Source organism: Coccinella septempunctata, chromosome 3, assembly GCF_907165205.1.
Source record: "Coccinella septempunctata chromosome 3, icCocSept1.1, whole genome shotgun sequence".
NCBI lineage: Eukaryota > Metazoa > Arthropoda > Insecta > Coleoptera > Coccinellidae > Coccinella > Coccinella septempunctata.
Window position 1 is genome coordinate 28,602,142 of NC_058191.1, and position 21,726 is coordinate 28,623,867.

Genomic DNA, 21,726 nt, shown 5'->3' on the forward strand with positions numbered 1-21,726 from the left:
GTCTGTAATGGTGTTCAGTGACGTTAGATTGATACTCAACAACAATTACAATTATCAATGTAAATGTATAGTTGTAGAAAAATTCAGGGGGTCAAAAAAATAGTGTGAGTTTTCCATTTAATTTTTTTGAGCAGAAACTGTTTAGATACAGCCCTTCAATATGGCACCTGGAGTTGTAGTTCAGGTATCACCAATTTTGCCCACCCTGTATAGGGTATCCCAAATTGCTTGATTTTGGCTGTTTCTGGTACTTCTGGACTAAATAGGTAAAAACTTTGAGGGCATCCTGGTCACGATTTTCGTGAAAAGTCCATAACTGAAAACCGTTTCACGAAATCTTCATTTGTTTCGAAGATATGACCAAATTTTAATATTTTGTCGATTTGGAAAATGCCGTAACTTCTTTATTTACGAAAATATCGGAAAACGGTCAAAACTTTCTACAGGCACTTTTTCATTGGAAATACGATACCATATTCAACTTTTTTTCATCTCTTGTACTAAGGGTGGATAAAAAAACAACTTCGTTATTTTGAATACGAATGCATTCATTTTTTAGCCTCATATCATCCAAAAAAAAATTAGTTTTTCAAAAATATATATACCTACATATGTCGATATATTACTTTCTTACTCAAGGTAAAATAACCATTTTAGTGAAATTTTTATATTTGATACAATTCTATGAAACCATTGTCCTCAAAATTGTCCACTCCCAATAAATCTACATCTCTTGATGCGAATTGAAACTTTTCGTTTATATAATTTCATTTGTTAGCTGAAACACTTATAACTTCAATAAAATCATGTAATTCATGTTACACTCAATTGGAATAAATATCGAACAGAATTTCTATGATAAATTGTAATATAACTATAAAAAGTTCTCAAATTGAGTTCCATTATTCTGTAAATAAACTCTACTTTTTTTTCTAACAGAATTCACTGAATTCAACAGCATAACTGGAGAAATGTCTCTGATGGCGTTCCTGAGTCTCTGCTCTAAATCAGCCCTATTAATGACTGGAGTCTTGAAAATTTCATTTTTAACATATCCCCACACGAAGAAATCTAAGAATTGAGGTCTGGTGATCTTGCTGGCCAGGCAATAGGACCATGCGTTCCCATCCAGTGATTCTCGATTAAACTATTCAACTTGATTTCAGTTCGTTGCGAATTATGGGCAGGTGCATCATCCTGCTGATAAGAAAGCAACCTCGACTCATTGAGAGGAATATTGTCTATATACTCCTCAACAAAATTCTCTGAAATATTCAAATAAGCCCGCGCATCCAAATTTTCTGCATATATTTTAGGACCCTGAAATCTTCCGTTCACAATAGCAAGCCATACATTGAATCAAAACCATCCTTGCGTGTTTATTTGTCTACAAATATTTTCATTTTGGTTTGACCAATAGTGTTCATTATGTCTATTGAATAGCCCATCACTATTGATCCTCACTTCATCTATCCATATAACTTTAAACTTATATGAACGGAAAGTTTGAATTCGTATCATAGAGTTGGAAATTCATTGGTAGTGGACAATTTTGTCGTCAATGGTTTTATAGAATTCTATCAGAAATGCAAATTTTACAAAAATGGTGATTTTGCCTTGAGTAAGGAAGTAATATATCGACATATATATATTTTTGAAAAGCTAATTTTTTTCTGGGTGATATGAAGCCAAAAAAAATGCATTCGTATTCAAAATAACGAAGTTGTTTTTTTTCCACCCTTAGTACAAGAGATAAAAAAACTTGAATATGGTAATGTATATCCAATGAAAAATTGCCTATAGAAAGTTTTTACCGTTTTCCGATATTTTCGTAAATAAAGAAGTTACGGCACATTTTCGAAATCGACAAAATACCAAAATTTGGTCATATCTTCAAGACAAATGAAGATATCGTGAAATGGTTTTCAGTTATGGACTTTCCACGAAAATCGAGACCAGGACTCCTCTCAAAGTTTTTAATACCTATTTAGTCCAGAAGTACCAGAAACAGCCAAAATCAAGCAATTTGGGATACCCTGTGCAGCAATACTGAAAATGTGATTCAAATGCAAAAAATAAGTTTTTTCCCGAATGTCCACTTCAGTTTTTGAGCAGTGTATTTTCTCCTCCAATGTAACGTTGGTAAATTTCAACTGTTCGCAATCGAATGTTCATTATTGAAAATAATGAACCAGACAAACATCCCTCTTCGTTGTATTTATTTTCCGTCCAGCCGAGCGTAGATCGATGTTCGAACCAGCCGTTTTTCTTTATCTGTTCTCCCTCGCTCATTTTGGCTTCCTCCCCAGAATTCCAATATCCTCCCGTCTCGAAGTTCCTTCGCCAAGGTGCGAAAAAAACGACTAATCTGCGAAAGCCGCTTCATAAGCCCCATCTCCGTGGATTTATCTCTGCCGTTCTTCAATCAGAACTGGAGAATTCGTAGGAAAATGGCTTGTTGTAAGGTCCCGGTGGGTGGTTGACCCACCGTCGACCGTCTAGCCACAAAACAACTTTAACGATTCCAGATCAATGAAACGACCTCAGCGATTATGAAAATGTGCATGCACGCCCCGATCTCCGGACTATCTGGGTATTCCATAGGGCTTATGTATTCCTCGTTCGTGTTTCATCCCAAAATGGGATTTTTTGAATTTTTAAGTTTATGCCACTGGAATTGTTACGTCCCCCTTATTGGTTTATTATCATTTTTTCAAGTGAATCCCCATTTGTAACGCCCGAATAACGATCTATCAACTAAACATTATTCTCGATTTGCATAAATTATTTTCGATTAAATATCCTGTCTGACTAGCGTTCATTTTGAGTTCATTCAGGGAAATCACCATCATCCAATTTGTCAAAAATGTGTATTAATTTTTTGAGTCGTATCAAACGCACTTTATAAGAATGAGGGTTATAATAATTCCCATTTCATGCAAAATATTGAAAGACTAGGCTATTGAATGTGAAACTCATCATTATTTCCTCCTGTGTTCGGGGTGTTACCATATACAGAGTGAGTCTTTTACTCGTATATTGCAACAATAGATTCTTATTGAGGTCAAAAAAAACACTTTTTTAATTCACCTTTTTTTCCGAAACGGCTCGGTTTAAAAGATACAGGCTGTAGAAAAACCATAAAAAAATGATATTTTTAGTTCTATCTCATCACGATTTTATAGAATGAAATAAATTTTGGAATATAGTTTTTTTTATTCGATTAATCTTTTTCGAGCACAAGATATTATGCAAAGACATCTTCTAGTTTTCTCATTATGACCAGTATATACCATAAAAATACCAAAAATTGAAGAATAAAACTAAGTTGGACGCTATCTAGTGAATATTTGAACCTTTTGTAAAATAAAAGTTTTCTTCATATTTTCTCGTATAATGCGCCGTTTTCGAGTAATTTGATGTTCAAAAATTAAAAAATATCTGGGAAATTTGAAGAATTGGGTACTGTGGCTGAATACAACTCTGTTTAAAAGTAGTATGTGAAGTGTCACAGATTTGGATAGTTATTTTGAAGGTAATATTATTTTTCCAGGAGTGGCACAGCTCATTATGAAAATTTAAAATGACTATATTTTTTTACCAGGGCCGAATCTGAAAAAATAGTATAGAAAAAAAGTGTTCTTTTTACCTGAATAATCTACTGTAGACATATTTGTACGAGTCAAAGACTCATCCTGTATAAGTGTGAAAAAGTAATTTCTTGTCGAAAATTGAAGGGGTCTTTTATGTGAACTAAACTCTTAGGCCTTTTCTTGTAAAGCTACATGCTTTCAAAAATGAGTAAAAAAATTATTGTACATATTAAGTGTTGTACGTTGTACTGTTGAAGGAATGGCTTTATGTGGGTATGTTTTACCAATGAAATGGGTACCTATGAAAGTTTTTTTGTGATCTTTCGAAGAGGTGAAACATCTAAACCCTATTTCATTTTTTACAAGAACTTTTGTAGAAAAATCTTTATCATTTCAATAATATGTTTGACAAGAACGATTCATTGCAAATCTTTTTCGCCTCCTGTATTATAAATGTAAAAGCAATAGTTTTCTAAAAAAAAAAATGAAATACTTTTGCGATTGGAATTTAAAAAATCAAGAATGTGGCTGTCAAGTCGCTTTAATTTCTATTGTAGCCTTTTTATTGGTAGAACATTCCTATGAAATGTGATTTCTTCAACACTTTTGAGAAAAAAATTCTAATATTTTTTCTCATTTTTGAGAGAATGTAAATTTTCGAGAAAAGGCCTTGAGTGAACCTTAGGTTTACATGAATTTAATTTCGCCCCAACGAATCCCCACTTAAAAACTTTCGCACTTATTTGGTAACACCCTGTATTTCCACACTATTTCCACAACAGTCTCAAACATTATGGAGAAAATGCGGACAAAATTACATACAATTTTGTTTTTCAATTATCGGTGTATTCTTTTTTCCTGTCACCACATGTAGATGAAAAATGTTGCATTATTATTACATTATTTTGTTGAAGAATGAATTGTGTTGAAAGCATATCAGGTGGATTATTGTTCCACATTTTTCGGTTCGGTAGAATAAACAGTAGTTCTGGGAATTATTAGAATAAGTCAGAATCTTCCTTAGTACCTCAAATCCAGTTTTTGTTCTATTAAGAATATTATTTCATCAAGTGGATATGAAAATTTTGTAATGTTTTCCTTTTTCATCGTGATAACATAATTTGTGCTATTCCAACAAAAAAAGGATCTTAACTCAGTTTCTTTCCTCTTTTCTAATTTCTATTCGATTTTTTTTATTTCTTATCTGACATGAAAATTGGAATTTTCCAATACGAACCTGCAATTTTTTCAAATTAATTTTTCTTCAGCTGATGGAGAATACGTATAGTAACAAGCCTGTAAAATGTCAGCGAAAAATTTGCCATATTAACTAAGAAATGGGCGTCCATATATTTAGCATTTTTTCATAAATCACCTCATATCTCTGAAACCGTACGGGACATTTGAACCCCCAATCATAATTCAGTTTGAGGTCCTCCATCTCCACTTACCAGTTGTTCCTTACGTCACCAGCCACCTTGTGTATATAATAATATCATATATTTCAAGCGGAAATTCATCCTTTTTATGTGATAAAAAATTACCCGTAGCATCCCCCTGAAATCATCCCTTGTAAGAACGAAAGGAACTTCCAATTTCTGCCTTACGATAAACTGGTGCACGAATTTTTGCCATTAGCTCCCCAACTATTGAGTTCCTTCGTAGATAATTTTATCGGATGGAGGTTAGGGGAAAGTTTTGACGTGAATGATGGAAGAAACAGGTCTCAGGTGTGGGCGTATCTTCGGGGGATGTTTGGACGATTGAATTCCGCATTGAAAGTGCCTTTTCTCGAAGACGACTGAGGAATTCTTTTTATCTCCGATAGAACTATTATATATTGTTCGGTTTCAAGGGATACCACAAAGGTGTTCCTGGTTCGGATTGGATCAATAGGTAAAAGAATTCTGTTATTGATTAATAGGGATTTCAGTGTGATGTTTCGGCCTCATCCAAGAATATAAGAAGCTGGGTTTTCGAAAGTAGTAATCGAACCTCGAAATTCAGAATTTCTCAAAAATGTTAGAGAAATATTTAATATTCTCCTTTTTCAGAATTCATATTTTGCCTGTACGCAGTAAATATTCCTTCAATGTATTATTCACAGACATTTTAACTCTCTTCTTTCCTCAAATATTTTTTTTTGCTTTTGTACAGTCATCACTCATCATCATCCACCAGTAGCTGTTGGGTAGCTATTGGGGGACCCAAAAAAGTGGTGGCATTTGAGAATTTTATTTTTGAGTAAATTAATGCGAAATGTTTACTACAGGATTTTCGATGAATGTCATCGTAGAATAAGTTCCCGAAAATTGATTTTTCTATTTTTCATTTGACTTGTCCTATACATTGTAAATGTCTTAAGGTATCAATAAATACCTAATAATTATTATAATATCAATGTATTAAGCCACAAATACGCGCCAGTTGTCCTGTTAATTGTTTATTCATGTGAAATTTTTGTTCAAAGGTGAAGTTCATCTTGACTTGAAACTTCCTTTAATTCCTTTTACTTATATTGATGCAAGATGATTTTTGTTGAAGAATTCAACATTCTTGTAATCATCTGTTAATTCCTTCGGGAGATACCCATTCCCAACCACTGCATCATATGCATTTCATCTTCGGGTTAATATTTTTGAAATCTACAACTGATGTAACGTATTTAAACTTTAGCCAAAGAAGATAACGAACATTAACTCTCATGCTGGTGCATATTATGATATTATACTGATCTCTTGTATTTTCCATGCAAATAACTGGATTTGGTATGCCTTCACTCAGTTTGTATAAACTTCAATTATGTTCGTCACATATTTTCCGAAGATATTCGACATTGTGATAAAATACGTAATAACAGAAACTTTCACGTAGAACGGACAACATAGCGTTGATTTAAAACCCAAAAATGTTTTGACAAGCTTCATAACCCCACATTTTCGTACTATACAGCGAAATGTGTCAAATTTCCATGGCCAACCGAGTGCTAAAACAAAAGTGAATGGAGTATAATTGTTCCTCATTACAGCTAGTTGTAAAAATCCACAATAGGCCAAGAAACACTGGCATTGGAAAAATTAGAAACTGAAAGTTTAGGAGTGTTCGGTGTTCTTAGTTGAGCGTGCATCACAACAGGTGTTTAGCTTACAGTTCTGCTTGTCCAAAAGCATTGCTCCTTTTCGTGGAAAGCTAAGAGGAGTTATTCCTTCAGACAGCGATTACATTTGGATTATGTTATCCTGCGATTTAACACTTCTGAACCATTTGCCGTGGGGTTAATTGAAAGTTAATATCTTCACTGATGCTCCCCAGTATATTCAACAACTCCAAGCGAAGACTTATGCCTTTATACAAGAAATAGAGGAATAGAGCCACAAATGTACGAAAAGGTAATAGAGAATTTCACCATTTTTGTTGAAAAATCTCTATTGCATGAAACAAAAATTGCTTCGATTTTTCAGTAAATCAAATCGAAACCTCTAACTAGGAAACCTTGTATACAAGGTGTCCCAGGAGTAATCGTAATAAATTCGGATATAGGTCCAGTACCTCAGAATAATAAGTTCCTATGAAGTCATAATCGGAAACCTTCCATTGAAGAGTTACGTTGCTTCAAAGATGACGACTTCATTGTGGGTTTATTCAGTTTTTTCAGTGGGATAAAGTTAAACGAATGCTTGTCGTTTTCACCCCTCTCTAGCTATGAGGGATGAGTGGAAAGTCTGTTTCAGGTGCATCTTTATTCGAAAAATACTTCTGCAAAATTTCATTTGTCATCTTGGTCGTACTCTGAAAGAATTGAATAAATCCATAACCAAGTCTTCATCTTTGAATCAACGTAACTCTTCAACGAAACGTTTGCAGACATACATCCATGAGAACTTTTCATTTTATTTTGAGGTTCTGAACCTACAGAGACATGTAGGGGAACATTTAGGAAACATAAAATTTTAACAGTGTATGATATTTACTTATTTGAATGCTTGATATTTTTTTTCAAGAACAAGGAAACAATGTTACATCACACAACAGTTCATAATCATCAAACAAGAACTATGGACTTACATTATCCAAAGCATAGATTGAGCTTAACTGATAAACATCCATTTTATAATTGTATAAGAATATATAATCATTTACCAAGTAGTTTAAGGGTTATTAATAATGTAAAATCCTTCAAGGAAAAAGTAAAAAAGATGTTAATAGATCTAGAACCATACTCATTGTCAGAGTATTTTGATTTTAGGTTCAGTAATCCATCAAAGGGTAGTTAATTGTAAATGTATATTTTTTGGACACTATTTCACTCTATGTTGTACATAATTTGAAATAAAGATATTTATCTATCTATCTATATCCAAATTTTTTGCTATCGATCCTGGGACACTCTGTATATCATGCGAATTTAGAGAGTCACTTGTGTTTGAAGTTTTCCAGGGTGCATTGACCCTAAAAATCAAATTTTCTTGGGGTTTTTCTCGATACCATCAATAATCACAGTACAATCTTTCAGAGAAAGAGGAAAAAATGCCTCCAATAAGTCAAGCTTTGGGCGATTGAGCCAGTCAGCGTTCGTTCGCAATAAATAATAAATCAGCATGTTGCTGGCCCCGGTGAAGTGGCGAACTGAACTGAACAAGCGGGGGAGCACTATCGATTGGGGTTACAGAGTTGCCTTCAATCATTGCGAGGAAGAATTCGCTTATCCTTGCGAGTTGAATCCGAGCAATTCGGACTACTGAATTGACAGAGAATGAATTGAGAACGAGAAACGGATAAGGATATCTGAATGAAATCAGATTTCAGCGCTCGAAAACATTCCGTCATGTAGTCTGGGATTCAGGCAGGTGGAAGATACCTATTATGCCTACTCGAGGAAATAAAAAAATTCACAATTGCGAAATAGATCCAGAATTATACGATTTCAACATGTGTGGATTGGTCTTGTACCTATATCACGGTTCAAATCTAAAAGTTAGATATAAAGGTATAGCCGAAGATTCAACGGTTGAACTTAATTTCAACTCTCACTTTTTTCTGACCATTTTCACGTTCCTTGCATCTTATTCATTCATTGCTGTATCCCGTTACCGAGAATAAACCTACAAAAAGATTGAAAAAAATTGGTGCTATCAAACCTAGGGCTACTTGCGACTGTGTGCCCTCCTGTGACTGAAGAGACCCAGCCGCGATCTACAGATCCTTCCACACTCCGGCATGGATAGTCAGTCACCAACCAGATCTTACCGCCGCTATTTTTCTCGAGTCTCCATTATAACTGTGGACCAAAGACCTCCACTGTGATCTATCTAACGCTAGTTGTGCCCAGTTGATAAGATGATTGGCATCAACTTATTTTAGGGATTGATGCAGTATATCCTTAAACCGCTTATACTGGCCTGCTGGTTTCCGATCTCCCTGTGTGAATTCGCCATACAGAGCTATTTTGGGAAGTCTTGTGTCTTGCATCCTCAGAACGTGGCCGCTCCATCTGAGTCGGGCTCTCTTTACTCTCAATTGTTGTACAACTTGCGCGCTGCAAGACTTCTGCATTTGAAACTTTGTGGAACCATCTGATGTGCATTATTTGACTTAGATGACGTTCTTGCGTTCGTTCAAGCCGTTTATTATGTCGCCTGTAGGGCGTCCAGCTTTCGCTTCCGTAAAGAAGCGTTGGGAGGACCACTGCTTTGTGAACATTTGTCTTGGTCTTTAGATTGAGATCGTGATTTTGAAATAGCTTCCAGAATGCCCGTGATGCCGAATCGATACGGTTGTGTATTTCCGTGTCCAGGTTAGCCCTAGTATTTATGAAGCTTCCCAAGTATTTGAACTTCTCGACCTGTTCTAGAGTTTCATCCTCCAGGCTGATATCTGTTTGAACGCTTTCTGGCGGACTAACCAGGATTTTGATTTTGTCAATTTTGAGTCCAAAGCACAAAGCTTCGTATATGTGTTTATAGGTGTCCAACATTATCTGTAGATTCTCTGAGCTGCTAGCGATTAGTGCTCAGTCGTCTGCATATTGAAGCTCCGTGATAAAATTGGTACGGGTTTTTGCTCTAAGGCGCTTTAGGTTAAACAGGCCTCCATCAAATCTGAATCTTATTCCAACACCTCTTGCAGGCATACTGATGTCAGCAATTATCGAGACAACTATTGCAATATTGAACAGTGAAGACGCTAACACGCAGCCTTGTTTTATTCCAGAGTTGGTTGAGAAATAAGAATTATGCTGTATTTTAGCGGTATTTTTAGTAGGGATGCTTTTACACACGTCTTAGAATCTTTCGGGTACTCCAAGGCGTCCTATGATTTTCCACAGCGCTTTCCGATTCACCGAGTCGAAGGCCTTACTTAAATCGATGAAGGCTGTATAGATGCTTGATTGCTGTTCGCGGGCCTTCTCTTGCAGCTGTCGCAGTATAAAAATTAGGTCCACCTTACCTCGATTGGTTCGAAAGCCGCACTGGGAACCAGGTAATAGCCTTTCTAAGAGTGGAATCAGAGGATTAGCCATAATCTTCGAGATAATTTTACCGGCCATACTAAGCAACGATATGCCCCTTGCATCGTATATGAACACATCCTATGTTGTGGTGCACCAGCACAACTCAGTGCCACAGAATGTGACCGCTGGTACGCAACTTCCAAGAAAAGTCACATTCTGTATCACAATGATATACAAAATGAACAGTAAAGATCCAAGAATTGAACCCTGTGGAACCCCCAGTACATTTATTCCGCTTCCAGAATTGGAGTTCTTTCACTTACCTGTTGTCTACCGTCTAGATAGGATGAAAACATTTCAAAAGCTTTCCTTCTGACACCAGAAGTTCTTAATTTCTCCAGCATTAGGTCCTTTCGTTTGCATAAAAAGTGTAGCATTTTTCTACACTCGATTTGATTTACACCAGTGTAGAGGAAGTGTAGTTTATCTACACATAGTCAAAAGGAGATGTAGATAAACTACACCTCCTCTACACTGGTGTAAATTCAATCAGCAAACGAATACTAAAATCGAGTGTAGAAAAGTGGTACACTTTTTATGCAAACGAAAGGACTTATTATTTCATGAGAAATGCTATCAAAGGTCTTGTTGAGGTCTATACAGGTTAGAGAATTATTGTTCCGAAGGACTCTAGAAAAACCAATTGTAGTTTGTTATGTGTTCTTCTGAGGACACCCTGTACATTGCAAATGCGAGAAATTTTACTTGCTCTTCATCCACACCACAAGGATTCTGCCTCAATTTCCTTGTCCGCCGATTTCTTCTGTGTTTCCTTCCCTCCGTTCCGATTGGTTTTTTACTACTTATTGACGTATCGATTTCCGCTTAAAGTTTTATGGACTGCAAACGCATAATTGGCTTCATTTCCACCCAGAGTTGGCTGACCGCAGAGTCGAAGACGGAATGAATATATGAATCCAATATAAATCGCAAGGTTCACTACATGATGGCGACGAACTCGAGAAATAAAAATGACACCGATTAATGCTTTCCGTACACAAAACGTTCCATAAATACCCCAGTGTTATTGCGAGTCGATCGCGTATGGTTTAATGAGATATTGCTTCTCATTTTTGGAATAACGATAATAAACGGTGGAGTATACAGAGCTAGAGTATGTTTATTATTTTCCTTCTGGCCGGAGCGATATTTGAAATCTTTTTTTGTGGAGCTTTTGAACGGTTGCTCAAAGGAGGCGCAAATTTGAGTGGGTGGATGACCCCAGTTTTTGTGTAGTTTCAATTATGTTCCAACAATGTTCGTTTCATATTCATAAATGATATCATCATTGGATAAATTCTTTTCACGCATTAAAGAAGGTATGTTAGCTACGAATAAACTGAATTATGACTTTTAAGGTGCTACTTTACAGGGTGAGTCTTCGAAACGTACACATATTTTAACAGTAGATTCTTGAGGTCGAAAGAAACACTTTTTTCCTATACCATTTTTTCTGATTCAGCTCTGATAAAAAGATATGGCCATTTTAAGTTTTCATAATGAGTTCTGCCATCCCTGTAAAAACAAGATAAATCTGCTACATATCTATGGATCTTTTAAACAGAGTTGCATTCAGCCAAACTACTCTATTTTTCAAATTTCATCTGTGAAATTTGAAAAAAAGTATCTGTACTTTTCAATTTTTGCACATAAAATTATTCGAAAATGGCTCATTATACCAGAAAATACTTTTATTTTATAAAACGTTCAAATATTCATTAGATAACGTCCAACTTAGTTTCAAGAGTTGGCTTCTTTGAATTTTTGGTATTTTTGTGGTAACGTAATGGTCATAATGAGAAAACTGGAAGACGAGAGATATTTCTTGTGTTGGAAAAAGCTTAATCGAATAAATGAAAATATTCTAAAATTCCTTTCATTCGATGGAGTTATGGTTTTTCTACAGTCTGTATCTTTTGAACTGAGCCGATTCAGAAAAAATTGTTAAGGAAAGAATGATTCTTTTAACCTCAAGAATCTACTGTTACAATATTTGTACAAGTCAAAGACTCACCCTGTATAACTTTCAGGATAACAATATACAAATTCTTCTGGTTCTTAGCAAATATGGAATTTGATGGAAATAACTTTCATATTGTTTATTCTATCAGACAATCGCATCAAAATGTTATCAAACTCTTAAACGGGTTTCGATAACTTCTCATATTTATTTCAGTCAACTATCCAAATAAGTTCAGTAAGCTAAAATGACTCAATATACAGGGTGATTCATAACTATTGGGACATAGGCTAAGGGCAGATTGTTTGGACCAAAATGTGGCGATAGGACCAAATATACCTCAATAAAATATTGCTGTTGGAAAAGATAGAGGGCGTTAAAGTTGATTTTTTTTTCGTTTTTTGCTAATATAATTTCACTGTATATTTTTTCATCCGTTTTCAAGAAACACACAATTGAACAGTTAAGAGCATCGGAAGCGGATTTGAAATAACGATTTATTCATTTATTTCGCCGATAAAGCATAATTAAAAACAATGTAACGTAAAAAGAATAAACTTAAATTAAATGTTCTACTTCTATGCCTTATCTTATTCTTTTAATAAAGGAATTTCGAACTTCGAAGTAAATATTATTCTGTCCCCTTAAAAAATATTCAACTTTAACGCCCTCTACCTTTTCCACAGCAATATTTTATTGAGGTATACCTATTTGGCTCTATCGCCATATTTTGGTCCAAACAATCTGCCTATGTCCCAATAGTTATGAATCACCCTGTATAGTGTCAATTTGAAAAAGTACTACGCTCAATATCTCGGTCTCCATGCAAAATCAGAAAAAATACAAAAAGAGGTACAATTAGGTTTGTAGGGGGACATATTTTATACGGTTGGTTCAAATCGATTTGCGTCAACCCTGTGAGCATGATGACACCAATTCCTAAAACCTTGAATGGAATGGGGGGTTGAGTGATACTTTGTTTTTAATGGTAAATCGATTTTGTTATTACAAATAGATACAATAGAAAGAGTTGCAAACAAACTTGGAAAATCTTTTACTTTTACTATGAAAGATTTTCAAAATGTTGTACATTACTTTGTAGACAAAAATAGAACCCATTTTCAAATTCTCAGCATGCTGTGCCTATATAAAATATAGTTCCCGAAGCTTTGAAACCAAGTATAATATACGATTTATTCTCGGAAAATTACCTTACTCCAAGAAACGATCCCTGGTTGACTACATCTTCAATTTCCAGACCAGACACACCTCTCCTTCCACCAACCGATCGAAGGGCAATAATATTTGTTATTATTAGATACATCGGGACCTTGCAGACTTATAACGAGAGAATATAGGGTTAGTTACAGAAGAGAGATGCCGCAACGATGCTGGCCCCGAAAGCAAGGGGGAAAGATTAGGGTGAACAGAGCCTGGGCTACGACTAGATATCAGAATCGTGCCCGACTGCTTTCTGTGGATAGGAGGAAAAATATTCGCCGGTTCACGAGGCGTTATATTTCATTTCCACCTCGATGAAGGGATGCTCAGTTCGGTATGTGTATATAACGATATTGATATCTCAGAATACCACGCGAGATTTTCGGGTAGGTAATAACGAAATATTCGGTAGGTTGAGATTGGAAATATTTACTCAATTTAAAAATCTAAACTTGAGTGGTATCTCGAGTGGCTTCTCGAATCGTTGAGACAAGTGGCTTCACTCCAGTCATTATTTGATCGCTTTGGATGTTTTCAAATTGAAGAACTCCCATCGGATTTCCCAAACTTTTTACTTTGAGGAATTGTCACTGAATTTATCGATCCAATCAATCATAACCTAGGTTATTTTTTCCCAACTGATCGCGACATGAACGTATAATATTTATCACTAGGTACCACACTGTGAAATTTTTTTTCTTTTGTCGACTAAAATTTTCACACGTCCATGTGATTAATAGATTAATTCATTTTTATCTTCTTGTAATATTTATGTATTTGTGCGGTGTATGTGGAGGATGTCAAATGCAATAAGTTTTCGATTGAACTTGCTGAATATTTAGTATGTCGTAGATTACTACTTCTCGGCTAAACACGACCACAAAACATATGAGTAGTTTCGTAGATACCGGATGTTAAAGATGAAAAGTGTAGCAGAATTTTCATTAATTCTTAGAATTGACAAAACGAATACCAAGCTTCAATGATGTTACGACGATATGATATCCATTATACTAATACAGTTTATGTATACAACAGAGTGAACAAGGAAAAATCTAAAGCAGTTAACTCGAAAACAACCATTTGTAGAGTTTTATGATGAGAATTGATGATTTTATTTATTCTGGACGAACTTTCTCAATCTCAATTTCGATGGAGCATAATTGACTTTATTTTTTTCAAACAGGGTGTTTAGAAAATGGGTGTACGTTAACCCCCCGTTTCTGAGCTAAAATAGGATAAAATATGTCATATAAATTACATTCTTAAATGTTGAGAACATTTCATATAAAGCAAAGTTGAGATCACAGAAATATTCTTTGAAAATAAGGTAAAATGAAGAAAGACTTTTTTCTGGTAGTTCCGAAGATGAGAGGTTTCTATGACGAGGAACAAGAGATTCCGGTTCACGTTACGAAAATGAGATCAACTTCTTTATCCAGTAACTTCCAATAGAGTCAATAGACGAATAGGTGCTAAGCTCTTCTTGAGGAACGATGTAATGTTTTGAAGCGTACGCCTCTTTCTATTTCCGGACACTGGAAGGCCTTAAAACATTTAACATTCTGACGTCTCATATCATCATATCGCGACCATCATAGCCACTGAGCATGAAATTATCGTATTCGATAACTAGAGACATGAGCGTTACATTCGACTGGGCATTCGCGATTGAAAACGGCCAGTGACGTAGATGTAGAAGAATTGAAAGTAAAAATACGCACAGCATGCCGAGAAATTCAAATTTTTCAAAACGTGATGTCGAATTTGAGGTTAGGTTGTATTTTTGTCTAAAAAAAATTATGGACAACATTTTTAAAATCTTTCATAGTATAAAATTTCTCATTATCTTCATGCTTCATTGCAACTATTGTAACTATGTATTCTACTTTTTTCTTTGATTTTTCGGAAGTATATACTAACAACAAAGGTCAAATTATGGCCATTTTAATAAAAGAACCGAATAACCTTCAAAACAAGGTGTTACTCCCTTTGCCATTCAAGATTTTAGGGCTTGCTGTCATCACGCTCTCAGGGTTGATACAAATTGATTGCAACTAACCCAATAAAATGTCCCCTTACGAACCAAAGTTCATCTCTTTTTGTATCTTTTCTGATTTTCCATGAGGTTCGAGATATTTAAGTTGGTACCTTTTCAAATTTTCACACTGTACAGGGCGGGCAAAATTCGTTGTCTACATACTGAGGGGATCTTAAGAACTATAGGAGCAAGAAGAAAACGCATGACACATTCCCGAGCTCTTTTTTTGGGAAACAAATGATGGGGAAAACCGCAGCCTCCTACGATTCTTCGTTTTTGAGTTGTTAGCAAAAAAATGAGATTTTGACTTTTTTGTCTTTGTAGTTACAGATCTGTAACTTGAACCTTCTACATGCACTTTTTTACGTAGAATCCACTGACGAGCTCAAAATATTTTTTCAATTCGAATCATTAGGCGAACTTTAGTTTATTCAAATGCAAACTTTTATTGAATTTGTTATTTCTGAATTAAAAAAAAATCTTTTGTCAGTAGATTCTACGTATAAAAGTGTCTGTAGAAGGTTCAAGTTTCAGATCTGCAACTTCAAAGACAAAAAAGTTATGAGAACTGTTCGAAATCGTCAAAATCTCATTTTTTGCTAATAACTCAAAAACGAAGAATCGTTGGAGGCTACGGTTTTCACCATTCTTTGTTTCTCTGGAAAAGAGCTAGGGAATGTATCATCCGTTTTCTTCTAGCTCTTATAGTTCCCGAGATCCCCCCAGTAGACAACGAATTTTGCCTATCCTGTATAGTACTCTGTTAAGTATAACTTTTGAACAAAAGCTGCTAGAGAAACACCGTTGCCATATTCAAAAAATACATGGTGAACTGAGCTTAATCAAAGGAAAACAACAAAAATAATTGGTGTAATCCGACAATGACATTGGGTTGATATTTTAGCTGTCTTATTCCACTTCTTTTTTATGAGCTGTAAAGACCCTTTTACTCGTGGAAACCATCAATGAAATCCCTCTATCTCTCTCTTATGAAATATGGAAATTTCAGTTTTCTGTAGTGTCGAAGGATATTGATCACTTATGAAATATGGCGTTGTTATTGATGGTCTTCATCCTGGCATGAAATTCGAGCTAGAACAATTCAGGGGGAAATTGAATTGATGATCAGCTGTTCGACCGGCGAACCCGCCATAATTAGCAGATCCTTTACCGTTTCGTTCGAGCTCTGAAAGAGCCGAAGTCGATTTCCCTGAAATGTGCCTTTTCACGAACATATGGCCTTTCGATTTCGGCAGCCGCCTCATATCCGCTCTCTCCAGTCACACAGCTGGGCGATCTTTTTTCCGTTATTAATAGCTACGAAAACGTATCCGAGAGAGTATCAACCGTCGTAGTCGTCTTGGTATTCCTCGACGGCGGGCGTTAGGACGCTCGCCCTCTTCTGCTGCCGCAGACGAGGCGCGTCTAGCCGGGCCAGGCACCTTGTTGCAGCAATAATTCAACTGGAGGTTGCAGCCCTCAGTACGTAACCATGGCGACGGCATAAGTCCCCTCGGTTGGCACATCGATCGTCATCCCCTCCCCCCCACCAGACTCGTTAAAACATTTCTCCCCCACAGTTTGACAGCCCCAGCAGAATGCACCCGCGCAAACCTACGACGCCGATGATTCAGAGAACGACGCTGCAACGGTGTATTCAACAAATAATGCCCTTAGATGGCTCCTGCGACCGTCTGGTCTTGTGTTATTGTAATACTTGAACCCGCCGCCGTGTGTTGTTAACATCCGTTAATAGACCTCCAACGAGTGCTGTTGTGCGTGTGTGAAATACTACCAACATCGACGTGTTGTTGATAGTTGCCGAAAAAGGACTTTTTATACATTCTCGCGTCGTCCGATCTTATTAGCAATATACAACCACTTTCTCAGACAGAGCATCTTCTATTCCGTTGTCAAAGCGCGTATCGTGCTACTTCTAAACACCAATCTATCTTACTTGTTGAAAAGACGTTATTTTTTTTACTAATATTATCAGTCCTTAGGTACAAATACAAAATATACTTTCAAACACCAAAGAACTCTAAAACTCAATCAAAAAATAAAAGCTTCAATTATTTCTCGCGGTCCAAATGATTCTTGTGATGTTGATGTAGAATAGATATTTTTATAAACTTGATATTGATTCTCCTGCATTGTTTTCCGATTAGCATTTCGTGTTTCGAAAGTGATTATCTTCGTGTAAGTTGTTGGACTTGTTCGCGATATGTCAACGATTTTCTATCCTTCATTGTGCTATGGACTATGGTGAAATCATAGGTGCGTATCTACTCTTGCTGAATTGATTACGAGCTTTACCATATCTGGATATCAGTATTAACGAACAATACCTCCTCAGGATACTCCCTAAAAGCAATAATATTGTTGTGAAACCAGCAGTAGCAACAAAATATGAATTGCCTATTATTTTCTTCAGGGTAAACTTTACGAACTTACATGTAGATTTTAAGACGTGTCAAGAACAATGAAGTAGCTGTTATTTTCAGTCAGTTAAATTTCTTTCAAGGAATATTCGTTTTCGAATCTGTTGAAAAGAAGCTTCTGTTTACTTAAAAACATGAGAGTTTGGTTCCATTGAAACAGGACAATACAAAGGACCATTTTTGCCTTCAATTGCCTACTCTCTGCAAACCATCCTGCTCAGCAAGGACTAAGCATGTATAAAGTGTTATCCGGAATCACAAGAAATATCGTGAGATATTTTCCACAAGAAGTTGAAGATAAACAATGATATCCTTCTCGAATTTTTGTAGAAAAAAATGAAATGAATGGTTAGATATTTCAGCAGAAACAATGCATATATCCTTGATATTAACTATATCGCCTTGTAGACTGAAATATATATTTAAAATATTTATTTCCTTTCAGACCATTAGTCAAGTTGATCATTTGTACAGCTTTCAAATCCTTTGTTCTAAAATTATTTCGAGTTAAGTATATGAATTATTTATTAAACCTTTTGGAAGGTTATGTTTACTTTGCGGTATCGAACGATGCTTTACAAAGTGAAAAGCTCGTCATGTTGTACATATGTAGCATAATTTACCAGTTTCACGTTGAATAATAGTTTATTACAATGGCAAAAGAAATATATGGAGCGTTAAAAATTTTTTCTTCTTCATTAAAGAATGAATCGATAATGAAATTTATAAATATAATGTTGAGAAATTTTTACCGCACTTCAATTGATAATTGGTTCTTTCACCACTTCCTAGGAAATTCTTTGTGGCGTCATAAAAATTTTGCTGCTCACTGGTTATGATGAATAACACTTAAATTTCAAGATAATATTTTTCAATTTGTAGCTGAATGAAGTCGGGTCTCGTAAAATTTTTGGTCTAAAATTGAAAGTATTTTTTCGTTACTAGGTTGCAGGTTAACATATTGGTCTTACTATGAGGACATTTCTTTTTTCCAGAATATTCCTATAAAACTGCCTGAAATTTTCAGGTCGGCAATTTTGGTTCGAGTTTATCGAATATCAACTGTCAAAACTAGGAGATTTATTTTTCTCTACTCATACTATGAATTCTCAGAAATAACGACACAGCTTATAGCAAAAACTCGAGTACATAATAATGAAAACATCATTTGAGGTTTTTAACACGATTTAATTGGTTGGTCAATTTTTTTTTGGAAAATCGCCTAGAACATGGTTCTATTATTTTTCAAGTACCTTCTTCAAATAGTCCCATTAAGTTTTTTGAATATTAGTTAAAATAATGAAAACCGGGCAGCGATATTCTATGTAATATTAGAACAAAAGAACAAATACTTCCATTGAGCACTAAAAATATTTTTGTTAGCCGTTTGAGAAAATTTTCATTTGATTAGCTTTGGAAAAAATCATTTTGTGATTAAAAATCAGTAGACATTTTTTTGTAGGAATGTTTATGAATTATATAAATGGTTTCTCTAGAAGAAAACCTGACGGAGAATGAAAATATACGGGTATCTAAAGAACTCTGCAAATTTTGACATTTCTCCCGATTTCAGAGACTGTCAATTTTCACTCCCCTGCAGATGATGCAAAAAAATTACTACACAATTTTTTTTTCAATACTCACCTACGAAATTCCTGAAATTTTCAATTTATTTTCTTTCAATTTTTATTTATAATGAGAAAATTACATCGAAGACGTTGAGAATAATAATAACCAGTATTCATAAAAGTATACAAGATATCCCGAAATTAATGCAAACAAATTTGGTCAGAGATTCTCGAGACAAAATTAGGAGGCCCTTTTACCCTGAATTTCGTCCCTAAAAATGTTTTCATCTCAGAATCCAGTTATACGAAAATCACTGAATTTGGTACACGAAATTTTCGTGATATGGCAAATCTCATCGTACTACATATTTTGGCTATGGACACTTTTCACTGTGCCACAAAGTATTAAGATCTATTATCTGCATATTCGAATTCCTTAAAAATTATTAAACCGTGTTAGGCATCCCATTCAATTAAATCACAAAAATGTGATTTAACGTATTTCGAGATACGTATGGAAGTCTATTTTTCAATCAGAGATGGTTCAATCACTTTTTCAGATCTTATTCGAAAATGTTGCGTTTCATGAAAAAATTGCTTTTTTCCTCGCTTTTTTCAAACGATGCGAAGCAGTTTCGTGCAGGAAAGTATCACTTTCCGCACCTGTTAGCAAAATAACTATTAATGAAATAATTGTTGAATTCATCTTGACTCTGTAAATGAGCTTAGGACTCAAGACCTCATAATTATGAAAAACTAAAACTCTGATTTCTCTCAGTATATTATCATTATGCCGTTGGTATTAAGGTGCTAAAAGGAATAAAACTGTCTTGTATGTCTCAACATGGTACGGTGAAATTATTTTCATTATGGGAGTAGCCATAACAAGAAAAATTAAGAAGAATAATTTGTACCTAATGAAATTCATTGCAGTAAAACAGTCGTTAGTGATGCATTATATCGCAACTAAAGCAACGCGTTATGGAGAGATGTACCGATATACTGCAGTTGTTTTGACGTAACATGCAATTGAGCAACCTGAACGAGTTGAGATGGCGACCCGAAGTGGAAACAAAACGCAGAAACTGGCCCAGAATAAATGGAAATTGTTGGTTGCCCATTGTATCGACCGTAATATTGCAGATATGATGAATTTATCGCCGGAAACCGTATTAGTTGGCAATAGGTCCGAGTTATAAACCGATCCGAAGCGAACTGCAATAATATGTGCATTGGGTAAATGACTCCTGCCAGGAGACCATGACCTCTTGAAGAACTCTGGCGTTAACCGTTCGCTCTGCGTCGAACGCGTCCTAGGACGATTTCAGCTTTAATTAGTGGCAAAATTGAGAACGGCAGTCACAACACAAAATTTCGTTCCCAAGGAGAACGATCTTTCACGGGTTCTTTCAACTAGTCGCTTGGCCTGGAAATAAACTGAACGGTTGGCATTCATTCCAGAGAAACATTTCGTGAATTTGTCCTCGACGAATTTGAACATAATGGCTGAGATGCACCGGATTATTTCGAGAGAAATTAAAGACCCGATGTCATTAATAAATTTATGGATTTCATTTATTCGGGTCATTTCTCAATTTTAAACACTTGGGTATGTTTTCATTGAGGTCTATTTTCGAAAAGGATTCATCAAGGATCAAAATACAGCTTTATTGTTTTTAGATCGAATAGATCCTTACTGTGTTTCTAAAACTATTCCAACGTGTTCATTTTCGCTTTAAATATACGGAATCGTTGAATTCGACATGGAAAAATTACAAAGTTGCACAAAATTGGATTGAAACCTGAAAACTTTTAATTTATTATTGTACTTCACATTCCGTTTATCTTTTCACCTTTCGAGCTGGCTGGTTTTCTCCTAATAGGTACTACCCACCCCTGAGCTTTATCGGTTCTAACCTCACTTTAGTCTGTTTTGTCAAACTGACATGGATTTGTTTACATTTGCGTTTGGTAGACGTTAAAAATCTAGAAATTTCTAGGACTTTTTTGGCCCTTTTCCGATCTAGCGATCTAGAGTTAAAAAGTGTTATCTTGCTAAAATATCTAATAAAATGAATGATCCAATGAATTAATTACTTATTTGTATGTAATAAATTGAACACATATTATCTAGTAACCATGAACAGGAAATCATAGAAATCTAATACAAAAGCAAACTGAAGGTATTACAAAATTAGCATTTAATGTTTTAGAATATTGTATAGAAAGGAGTTCTTAAAATTTTTTAATTATCTCTGAAATGTTAATTAGTGCTTCTGACTCTGTTAATTCCTAAATACTTTCTCGTATAGTTTCGTCTATTCGGTCACTTTCTATAAAAATCTTGTGCATCTCGTGCAGACCCTTTAGAGCGAAAGCTCTAAAGTGAGT

At 35.3% G+C, this 21,726-nt stretch overlaps 1 protein-coding gene across 15 annotated transcripts in view; it reads left to right on the forward strand.

Annotated features, from left to right (window-relative positions):
• The window catches only part of LOC123310579 (brain tumor protein), a 187,710-nt gene that overhangs the window by 152,659 nt on the left and 13,325 nt on the right, over positions 1–21,726 (forward strand). The window contains exon 1 of one of the 15 annotated variants that reach the window (XM_044894123.1): positions 13,599–13,619. The exons of 13 other annotated variants lie outside the window; for them this stretch is intronic. The gene's annotated coding sequence lies outside the window, so the exon portion shown is untranslated. Of the gene's footprint in view, positions 1–13,598; positions 13,620–17,066; positions 17,604–21,726 lie in introns of those variants that run through there. One more of the 15 variants, XM_044894119.1, reaches the window with a different exon arrangement.